We start from the raw sequence: 12,599 nt of genomic DNA on the forward strand, positions 1-12,599 counted from the left end.
TTACCATACTATTAGTTCGACAGAACGTTGGCTACTAGTATCCCGTGAGAGTATTATCTTCTGGTCACGGTGTTTATCTAATACTACTTTATATTTTTATAGGTATGTAATCCTATAGTGAAGACGAAATTAGAAATTCTGATAACGAAAACTGTACAGAAAGAATATATAACTACACAAATGTCAATCAATGTTTAGAAAAGCATAAAATATAAGAAATGTAAATCATTTGACAAGATTGTTAAATGAAAATTGTATGAGAATATTCAAAATCTGATAAAAGTTCTTATAAAATATCTGGAAGAAGTTATATTTACTCTCGACACTAATTTGTTAAATAATGATAATAAATGATGAACAATTGGAATTAAACATGTACTATAATCAATCGTCTCTTCTGTATCGAACAATTACTAATTAATTATTCTGTATGTTTTACAGCAAGAGCGGATCAAATGGAAAACGTTTCAGAAGATATTACAAACCAATGGCTGTCATATAATTACCGAATAACATTTCTATCACGTTGTCATATCTCACATCTGATATCGAGCATTCTCAAATCACTCGTACGTTCTATCGTTGACAGGCATTTCAATATAGAATCCTCGTTCAATTCATCGCTGTGTCAACATCGAAACAGTTGCATAAAATAGCATAACGCAACTAAACGACGATAAACGAAGGCAAAGAAGACAAATGTAATTAAAAGTAACAGATTGATCGATAAAATTCAATAACGTGATGATTTATCGAAAAGATTGAGGTTGAAAGATGAATTGAGAAGACTATCGAGATCACAATAAAAAAAGCGAAGTTTCAATGTTGTATACTTATAACTAGGCTGCGGTTATTTATGCATATTTATGTACCAAATAAAATATTTATTTCACTTGCTAAAAATTATAACGAGCGATATACTTTGGATGTTTTATATAGTTTTACATATTACACACCTGTGTATTTTTTCACCTTTAAATTTCGTATAAATGTATACAAATCCGTAGTATATTTATAATTTATGACTTGATCCAGTGCGTTAGTAGTACAATGCGTGGATTTGGCCTGGAAGAATTCAATTTTGTTACATGCATTCGGAAAGTTCGCACGATGAAATTCAGTAAAGACTGACATTGTACGTTTATAGAATTATTACGCCATTGAATCATAATATACACATTTCTTTCATAAACTTTTTATCGAATAGCTGTAGATAAGTTGGCTCATTGTCAGCTGATCTTAGCATTTGAATACAGATATTTGTTCGTCTACTAACGTCCTTATCTACTTGACTCTCTTGGTTCGGTCAAGGATGCTCTATCCCCACGATTGTGTTACGAAATAAAAATCTATCACGCAGTAGGAATATGAAATTTTGTTTTATCAGAGATTAAATTTGGCGTGTGAACGTCATTCGTGAAACGAACAAGGTCGAAGGACAAGCCCAAAACACTATCGAGGTCAAGATAAAAAAAAGTTTCATTTTAACGTCGGGATACTCTATTATCTGATGAAGGTTTGCAGTGTTCCGTGCTTATAACTTATGACTTAATCCAGTGTTACGAACGTTATGTACTAAAGCGGGGGACGTAATGATCCCCCCGTACGGATGAACCACTTCCACGGCCGTAGCACGCACATAATGCATGAGAATCGAGCGTAAAGGGGATGCGTTACGTAAAGTGCACGGTCAGACGATATCGATCTCCGTTTCGATCGAATCTCACGGCTGAAACAAGGCTCCCACTCACCTCGAACAGACGCAGCAGTCTTCCGCAAGATAGGAGCATGTCGAGGCTTCGATACTCGCGTGCCCTGTGGCTAAGCGACTCGCTAAACCTCTCTTCGTAATTCGACGATTCACGATAAGGCATCGAGAAAGCTAGCAACCGGTACAGTGTCGGCAAACGATCCTTTCCTTCTTCCATAGAGTATCCATCGGAGGATCCTTATACTACGATACCAACGAGATCTCAATAAAAACCGAAGAAAAACGTGTTCTTAAGGTTGGATTTCCTATAAGCGACCGATGCTTATACATTGATACAATGGAAAGGAATGCTTCTGGTTTCCTGTAAGCGATTTTCAACTGTTGCGTTCGTGTTGGACATGCTGTAATGCAGGAGGAATGCGGATCTGATTAGATAGCTATACTATCGAAGATAATAACTGATAATTTTTTCTCTCCAATATTTTGTATCTGAATATTTTAACTTTATCGTGTTCTTCAAACTTCTATCTGATTTTCAGTCTAGATTGAAACTGTGCATATCAATAACGACATTTCTCTTCCGTGAAATTTAGCTTTCTAACAGTGGAATGATACGATCTAGTCAGAAAAGAGCACAACAGGTAAACAGTTGTTTCTCGATAAGGAAAGAAGTTTTCATACTTCGTCGAAAATTAGGTGATAAATGTTTGATATTCGTTGATATAATCAAACAACTCAATAATCAATATATATTGATATATACGAATAAAACACACATAAAGACAAAATGCAGATGATCGAGACAACCGATTCAAGTAGATAAGGATCTTACTCGTCAGACATATAGTGTATCTAAATACCGAAATCAATCAACTAAACCTGGGACCATTGTGTAGTTACGAGACGTTTACTCTTACTCACGGAGGTGTGTATTAACACTATGATCATCCACTCAAACTACATACCAGCACCTGTATACTATAACTATACCACTCTAAGCACGAATTACGAGATTTATCAAGAATAAAATACGGAATACGTACGTGCGAGCGCGCGAGGAAAGGGTAATAAGGCTAAATACACGTGTGTCAAGGAGCAAAAGAACGTTAGAGAGGTGTACTGAAGTATACTTCAGCATACAAAATAAAGAAAGAAAGAAAATCAGATCAAGGTGTTGTAACGAGAAAATCGCGTGCCGGTGCGTTTTAATGGCATGATTCCTCGTACAATAATATTAATTCATCCGTTCATTCATCACTCAATTAAGAATTTTTCAACCATCACAGTATACGACTGGTTCGCTAACTTGCGTTTCTAGATATATTAAGTCGCGGGTCTGTTAAGAAAATAAATCAATTTCTCTTTACAGCGCGGTACGTCGCGCACCTGTTACCTGACGTCGGCATTACCGGGCATAAAGAAGAGAGGCCGTGGCGATTGCAACGATGACAAAGCTTAGAAACGATATTAGTTCCCGTATCAATAATAGAGCCCCGTAGGCCGGTGGAATGGCGAGCAAGTGGCGCGTAATATAGTCGGTATTTACGGTGTCGCGAATGGCGCGCTGCGTGTCCGAACGACAGCCGAGTGCCCGCAGAGACCGCACGCAGTCGTAAACATTCGGAAACAATTTAGCCACGGCTGATAGTCGCTCTCGAGGCGCTTCAATAGCGCGCGAAGGTGGTACGTGTCCGACACGTATGCATTCTGCGCCATGGGGTGTGAGAGAATGGGAATGAGATGGGCACGGTCATTACGCCACCTAGCGTATAACGATTTATGCGGCTCGTCTTTCAGACTTTTCTCTGTTCCTATAATAGTAATACAATGTGTGCTCTGTTTTCACCTCAACGGACTCATCATTTTTTAAGAATATAGCAATCGAAGAATTTGATCGGAAGAATGAAATATCACTATGTGTGTGAATCTTTTATCGAAAATAAGAAAACGCGGTTCGTCTTTCACATTTCTTTTTGTTTCTATAATAGTAATGCATAGTGTGTCTTCATCTAGAAAAGGCAGCATTCTTTAAGAGTATATCGAATGCAATAGAACATATTACATATATGTAAGCATTTTATTCAAAATAAAAAGATGAAATTTGCTTATATATTTAGATTTAAGATAATTCGTGTCGGTCATAAATAAAGGAACGATAAGGATACGCTGTTGTTTTTACAGGCAACGTGTCAAATTGATTCAAGTACCAAATAATACCTTTTCACCATATAAGAAGATACATAAGTACGAGACAGAGGTTTTTGAAATCTTCTGACAATGAGTTAATGAAACGAAATGTCTCAAGCTTTCAATTCCTCGACATAATACCGTAAACGAGTAGCGTTCATATCTTAAAAAGCAAAAAGCATAATGAAACCGAATCCGGTTACCTAGGTGGTCCATTCACAAAAACGACTGTGCCTGATCCACCGATAAGATCAACGTACGACAGAAAATGAGATTTCTTAGCCTGAAAATACCATCATCACCACTGTCACTAACGACCACTGTCGCCTTTCATGCCTCGAATTCCTCTACTTTCACGTTTCTATGTAGAAAACTATACTTTTGCGCAAGCTACATTCATTCACAGATTGGACGGGAACACCTTGTACACGTCAATATCTGATGGTTATACGTTTTCCTAGTGAATTTCACGTGCCACAGGAGAAAAGCTAGATATAGGTAGGTAATCATACGCTGGCTGAAACGCAATGACGTTACTATCAATATCGAGCTTATTGACATACACTGCGTTTTATACGCAGCATATATCGCGGAGGTATAATCAATGTGGTCTTTTAAAGATTCGCGCTGTCATTCCCGCCCGAGATGGATTAGGGTATTACGCGATCCAGACGCGTGTTTAAGTCTTTCACACGAAATCTACTAAAATGACAAAGAATTCAGAATAGAGGACTTATGGAATAGTTGCCTTTATATAGATAAGATTTCCTGTATTTCTGATATTGATTGACATGTGAAATTCAAATCTTCAATTTGTTACAGGAAATATATATATTAATCATCGTTGTATGAAAAACATGCGAAAAGAATATGACGGAGTAAGATTAAGATAGCCGAAAGAAAAAAAACTTCTCAGAGTTACGAATAAATATTTCTTCAGAATATGTGAGAAATTTTGAAAACGATCAAATACAGGATCATTTTTAGATATCTATTATTACATGTCTTTAGTTATTTTTAATCTAGTCAGTAGCGAATCATTACTATATTTGGTATACAATATGAAAACATAGATTTATCGGCGAGCGAGTAGCATCAAAATTAGGAAATCAACAAAGCTGAATTTATTATGTTCGTATAGTTTTTACAATTTACCAACGACAATTTGCCAAAGGTTCTCTACTGCTATACAACGAAGGACTTAATCAAATGTTCCATTCCATCATTCAAGAATCCTTCTCTGATTCTCTGACACAAGATTTCGTTTGGATAATTCGACTTCGACATTTCTATTCACTATATCATCCTTTTCTGTGTTACTATTGTCGGTATGTTTACGTTTCATCGTACACTATGGTGATTCAAGCGCCACCAGTAGTTCGAGAATAGAGACGGAATGGGTAAAGTCATTACAGAATTCCGCGCGTAGTGTCGTGTAAGTGCAACGCCACATAATGTCAGGGCACCTCAACAACTATGCATTCTAGGTTGTCCAACCGAGTCGGATGGAATGTATTCACAGGAAAGTTTCCTGTACAGTAACGCACTGTATGTAGACATGTATTCTTACATGTACCTGGACAGTATTGGTACTTCTGTCAAATGAGATCTTGCATGATAATCACTGTGGTAGTTTGTGGTTGTTTTTCAAGATCGATTACTAGAATCCGATTACTACAGTTTTCAATAAAAGCGTCGATTGAAAATACAGAATAAATATTTTTCTCAATACACGTATAAGCCTTTGTTTTCGATAAAATTGATTTTGGAAACATACCCAGTACGCGTACATCTAGTTTAAAATATTAATTTTATGGGTCATGCTGTACAATTTTCTTTCTCGTCGTGTTTACATCTATAAACATCGCTAAGCGGTGTAATCTATTACTATCGATTATAAGCTATCTGTATCTATCGGTTTATTGTGTTTGGTCTATAAATATCAGAAATCATTACACGGATGCTTAATACATTTTCAGAGCCAATTTTTTAAAAACAAATTTTTATTTGGAAGAGTTTCACTCTTCATTATCAGTTTATGTTTGACGCAAACTCGTACTTTGCTCGATAATACTGCACTCCACAAGACACAATATGTCAAGAAAATACAATAACAAGAAAAACAAAAAAGAACAGGTTTCACATAGATTTTATATGGTAATCAATCTTCCAACAAAATACTATACTAGTACAAATGCAAAGATAAAAACACAAAAGATAAGTGATTAACAAGGGTAGATACTAAGGATAGATCCGACGTGGTCATAACAGTGTACTTCCTGAGTACATCAAACCAGGTAGAATCTCGTTTGCCTACACGTAAGTGAAAATCTCGTTTTCACCATAGCAAAAAAAAAAAAAAAAAAGAAGAAAAAAAAGGACTACTGACAGTCGTTCCCATCGTTGATCATTAGGAACAGCCATTAAAGTCGATTTGCGTTGCACGAGTAAAACACTGAACGTTGCCTGGCTCGAAGGTACGTGTCATCATTACAGCGAATCGCACAAAATCCTTTAGCGAAAGACGAGAAGAAAAAGAAAACACAACAATGTTGATGACGTTACAGTTTGATGACAAATCATATTTTTACCAGCAGCCGGATTGGAATTGCGGACGTTAGTTTCTGCAGTAAATACAAAATTGAAGTGGCGATGTAATTTTATGCGAATGATTTTTCTTGCTACGTGAACTGACTGTCGGCTGGTAACACGAAATAGTTACCGCAGAAACGATTAGGAATAATTAACCGCGATATATTATTCAAACGCGTGAGACGCAGTAACTCGGTACAAGGGAATTCTTTATAATGCAGAGCATTTCTTTATCGCGATTTTTGTCACGAGACAAGAAACGTAGAAACCCATTTTAACGTTCCTCTTTTTTTCTTGCAATAATGAAACTCGTATCATAAAAACTCTTATTAGAGTTTCAAGTGTGATCGGAAGTAAAATGCAGGGGACGGTTGCTACTTGCATAAGATTCATTTTAATGAAAGGCACAACATGGTATATTTTCTTTTATGTCGTAAAAATATCTGTTTTGGGAACAATCTTAATCATAATCGTTAATCGTTTAAAAAAAAATGTTTCGTAAGATATTGAGATCTACGTTCTTCAATATATTATCAGATTTCAAAAACGATATATTTCATATTAAAAAACGAAGAAAAGTACTTGTGAATCATGTATAAAATATTAAAAATATTTATGTATAAATGTTAATATTAAAAAATTAATGTATAAAATGTTAAAAGTGTTATAATTAATATTCGTCCTCATTGTTCTAAACCAATATTAAAGAATTGCTTCGCGGTTAAGGATCGTTCCCAATACGAATTCTAATTAATCAAAATATAAATACATTATTTTAAGTATTCTTTCTAATAATAGCTTTATTTTTTTATGAACGGAATTTTGTTTGCTACTTTGTTTTTTAGTTTCTAGCTAAATTTTAGTTTCTTACTTTGATATGAGAATCGAGGAGGAGGATTATAATAGGAGGATTAAAATACTTATAACCAGATTACCTGAGAGAAGATTATCCTTATATGGGCATAAAATACGTCGAGAGACTTACAAGCAAATAAAATAAACACAGACATAGAATTAAGTAATGTCCAAGTCACATGATTTTATCGGAAACCAACAGCATGGAATTATATTCAGGATTAATAAATCAAACTCGATATCACGGAAGAGATTTGTCTAACTACAAAATGGTAGAAACGAAGTATTCTCTGCGCTATCTACGATAATCGAGAAGAATGTAAATCTTAACTGCACCAAACAAACTGCATATAACACGAAGTATATCATCTTTGAACTGATAATTCATTGAATTTTGATGAATTATCGTTCGAGAAGGGTTAAAGGAGAAGTACATCGGTTAACGAGAAGAGATTTTGAGTTTCGTGAAAAGGGTGCACTTTAGCGCGTCGTTTGGATCGAAGACATTTTGCTGTTCCGAGAAGTGGCTGTTCCTAACATTTACTTTCCATCGGGAAGTTCGACAATTGGCGACAAAGAGGTCGCCCCGTGTTATTTATTTCACTAAGTGCTCTCGATCGTTCGTTACTTGGCTCCAACTTCCTCGTTCCCTTGTGAAAATTTATGGTTGCAAGCTACGTGTAACTCACGGATCTTGTGAGCGCGCGCGCGTACCCATGTTGTCCGACAAACCAATGGACTACGATGGAAACGCGAAAATTCTCAGCAGGCTAGGAAAAGCTGGTGAAAACAGAGAAAAGCGGCGGTACTGGTTGTCAGCTCACGATTAGACGTACTGCTCTGCTATTTCGTTGGTCGAGTCTTTTAAGTTCGATTTCAGCTGCTTATTTTTACCAAACAAATCACAAGATCTTTGTAACATGACTGATTTTCCTAATGTCATGGAATTACGTTTTGTCTAAATACTGGGTGGACAAATTTTGTTGGTAGGATTTTTGGTAAATTAGAATGTTTAAGTATGATCTTGCTGTGTAGCAATTTGCTAATTGATAATGTTAACGAACTATATGATACGTTAGGTGTTAATGTAATTTCGTAATATGCCAAATTGAGTTTCACCAAACGTTCATACAGAGAATTGTGTTATTAGGATTTTTGATAGATAAATTTGAGAGGCACTTTCTTGTACGATAATCTATTAATTAATAATATTAATATGTTAAGTAACAAGTGAAAGATCGTAGCGGTTTTCCATTGTTGCTGATATAAATTTCAGTAAAGTGCTGTTAGAAAATCCTGTTACATAGTAGTGAATCAAGCGACAAGTTATGCATTGTAGACTTCTATTGTACAATTTGTACTACTTTATATTTTCGCATCCAATAGACCAATCAGATGAATTTTTAGATATAACTTAGTACTTATTTCCTCATCAAAATTATTTCTCTCATGTAACCTGTAGTAATATGATAACTTCTAAAATTTTACTAACAATATTGATTTAAATGTGCATGAAAATAAAATAATATCAGTAATTTCATCAAATTGTAGCTTTAACATTTGTACGATAATATAAAATGACAATAATAATATGCTTCAAGTATACAAATTAAATATTTTATAATAGTGCTAGAGTGATCAGTATAAATGAATAATATATATAATAATATGCTTTAAATTGCGACTACGAAGAGAAGCTTGTATCAAATACAATTTTCAATTGAGCAGAACATAAATTGCAGGCATTTCAATGGTCGAAATTCTATTATGCTTGCTGCGTAGGATGTACAACTCTGTTGTGCATATATTACCATCATTGTTACCGCACATAAATTATTATAACTACGGTAGAATTTCTGTTGTGTTCTATATATACAACATTCTTTCACGAGTTATCGCGAAACAGATATATTCCATGTTATATATTTTGCTTCAGACATATACTCTATCAGAAGTTTATTAATATTACTTCGGTCTTGCAAAACTAATATTTACAGCGTGAAATGTCCAAAGTAATAAGAATATAAAGATTTTACGAAATTCACGAAATTCCTTTACGAGAACAATATTATAATTTCATTATTACATGAAAAACGTATTCTAATGTAAATGATTATAAATCAACATACTTAACGTAATGTTAAAAAAGAACTTTCAATGCCCAGGAGTCTAAAGTGAAACCATAAATCACCTTTCAAATTGTCAAGTCTACTGTATCCTCCATTCGAATACACCTATTGTCCATTACTAGTAAAGCACGCACATTTCTGGTTCAATCATAAAGTCACATAATTTTAATTTAAAAAATCCCATAGATGGAATGAGGCTCTACTAACTTGTTTAAAAAAAGAGCATGAACCACTTTCACGCTGAACCCTTTATTGAGATTAATTTTTATGCATAACTTGTTAATGTGTAATTTAGTATGTAAAGTAATTTTCTATCCCGCGCTTTAAGTAATATTAATTTATTCACATTATTCAATAATACGCTGAATTATACAAAACCATTTTGTTTCTTATCGAAATTTTTATAAAAATAAACACCGCGAAAGCATTTATCAGATTAACTTCATGCAAATGCATTAACATTATTACTATAACTCATCAACAATCTTCAGAGTTCTGTATTCAAAAAATGAATTTGAATACGAAATGCCATATAATTATATAGTCATTACCAGTAAGAGAAACATATCATCAATCAAGATTCCTTCTACGTTGTCTACAATTATATCTACACGTAGCCACAGAAAAAATATCTTCCACTCACTTATTAACTGTAAATCTGGGAAATATAATTTTATCTTACAGTCTTTTAACGTGTCTAAAGCACTATGTAGCAAATTACTATCATCTAACCATTTCAATTGGATTTCAATATAAGTATTCAGTCACTTTTCTCCTGTTTTACAAGGATGGGTACAAAGAATCAATTATCACGTCAGCTGTACCTAACAATTTTCTACCTAACAATCTTCTACCTTGTAACTACCTGTCATTTTAATTACATCACGTATACAAACTATAATTGGTGCTAATTTGTTATTGACAAATAATTTTCATCATTTTTGTGTATAAACTAAAATAAAGCGAAACCTTATAATCAACGTGACAATGAAAAATGAGTTTGAAAACAAACGTAATTATTGACTCTACGTTTGAATATATAATACCACACGCGATCAAACTTTTAATTATGTCACAATCAACTATCATTTACATCTTCTAAAGCTCTTGTGTTTTCTTCAATTGCAAGAACTCTATCATTCTTAAAATCAATTATATTATGAAATACATAAAGAGATGGGTCGTTTTGAAATTATCTTTCTCCAAATTCGCGGTGTTCATTTGAAAATAAAATATCTAAACAGAATAGAATAAACTAAACAGAAAATCTTAATCTTAGAAAATTGAAAGGATAAATCATTTTCGAAACATTTTAGCTCTAAAACTAGAAACGAAGGTAATTATTAGTTTTCTAATACTTTTAACAATAAAGAAATACGATTGTCCCAAAGAACTCCGAGTTAAATCAATAGCCCGGAAACTTCGTCCACGTTTGATAAAAATCGTACGAACCAAAAAATCCCTGGTTCTAGTAACGAGCTGGTTCACGTGAGTATTGGCCTCCACGCACACACCTGAAGGTACAACTTTAAAATCTCACCGACTACGTAATCGTATGCGAATGATAAATATCAGAATAACTGTACACGGGGGTACGGAAGCCGCGATTCGCAAACTGATATCCATACATGTATCCGCATGTAAATACGGGCGGCAGAGGCAGCGAGAGAATTCTATTAAACGGACCGAAAATTGGATCGCCTCGGGAGCGGAAAATATTACAGGGATGCCATTACAGTTTTCCCCTGGTTCGATGGCGCGATGGGTTCGGCGAGGCTGCGATCATAAAACGCGCGTCGAAATGGCCGCGATCACGCATATCAAATTTAATGGGCATTTTTCACATGTCCAGTTGCCGCGTGTAGATATCTGTGACGATCTTAACGAGAACGCGCCACGGTAAGCTGAGCCATGGGCCGTGAGCGGCACACGCGTGACACACGCGATTAGATCGAGCACGCGTTCTTCTCTGACCTCCGTGCCGGCTATTATCAGACCTCCAATGGCTCGCGTTCGTTCTAATGTGCGAATCGCACGCGCCCAGCTCGCGAACCTCGACTAATGGGCCACAAGTGGCCTTTTAACGGCATCGCAACCAACCTATTTCACGTAATACTAGGCGCCAAAGTCCTGATCTCTTCGGATGCCTTCTCTCTTCAGCAGCTATATTCGCGAACAATTCGTATGTTATACGAGATGATTTTCACACCGTAAATCTTGAATTTTAAACTGGAATAATTGACCGATTCTTTATCGTATGAATGCTACAGAGGAAGGGCAGAAAAATGAGTTACAATTTATAATACGTTTTCTACTTTTTTATAAGGAAGCAGTTTTAAGATCCAGTACATTGTCGATAATCTCCGTACTAGCAATCTTGTCTGTATACTTGGATTTGAGGCTAAATACGGTTTTTCATCTGCTTACAGTTTTGGAAAGTTCGAAATAATTTAAAAAATATTGTTCGTCACAATATTAAAACATCGAAGTTCTGCTTGCATGTCTTGTAATTTATCGAACGAAAAAAAGATATTCGAAGTCATTGAACCTTTTCTTACGAAAATTCCTCGCCTTATAACAGTTTTGAAGAAATTTGCATTTATGTTATTTCGCGAGATTCATAACTTCTTACTTTAAGGGATGAATTGGTGCACAGGAGGTCGTACAGTGGCAACGGAAGAAGAGGGATGATTATACCTCGCAACAACGCGCCACCTCGGAGCGTGAAGATTACAAAGGAAACAATTTTTAATTTTGGTTAGAAAGTCCTGTCACACCAGAAGTATTCTGTACACTTGGATTTAACCGACTCCTTTTTATCTTGTTTCCTGTGTCATTATTTATGTGATATACAGTTTCAAATTAATGAAAATAAATTTCACCGAATTGAAATCGTAACTTCCTTCTTTTCGATGAAATTCGGCGTTTGAGCGTAACTGGAAAAAAAATGAACATTGATTTCCATAAAATAAAATTTGAATATTGTTTATTAAAAAAAGCACTGGATTAATTTATACTTGGCACGGATCTTTTAAACTTCGATTTAAAAAGTATAAAGCTTTGTATGTTTAGTAGTAATTTATATATTTGTACATTTAATAGTATTATATGGATCACTAGCTTCA

At 34.9% G+C, this 12,599-nt stretch overlaps 1 protein-coding gene across 4 annotated transcripts in view; it reads right to left on the bottom strand.

The window, feature by feature from the left end:
- Positions 1–12,599, bottom strand: part of Atg16 (Autophagy-related 16) — a 238,607-nt gene that overhangs the window by 30,396 nt on the left and 195,612 nt on the right. The window lies entirely within an intron of this gene.

Source organism: Bombus fervidus, chromosome 5, assembly GCF_041682495.2.
Source record: "Bombus fervidus isolate BK054 chromosome 5, iyBomFerv1, whole genome shotgun sequence".
NCBI lineage: Eukaryota > Metazoa > Arthropoda > Insecta > Hymenoptera > Apidae > Bombus > Bombus fervidus.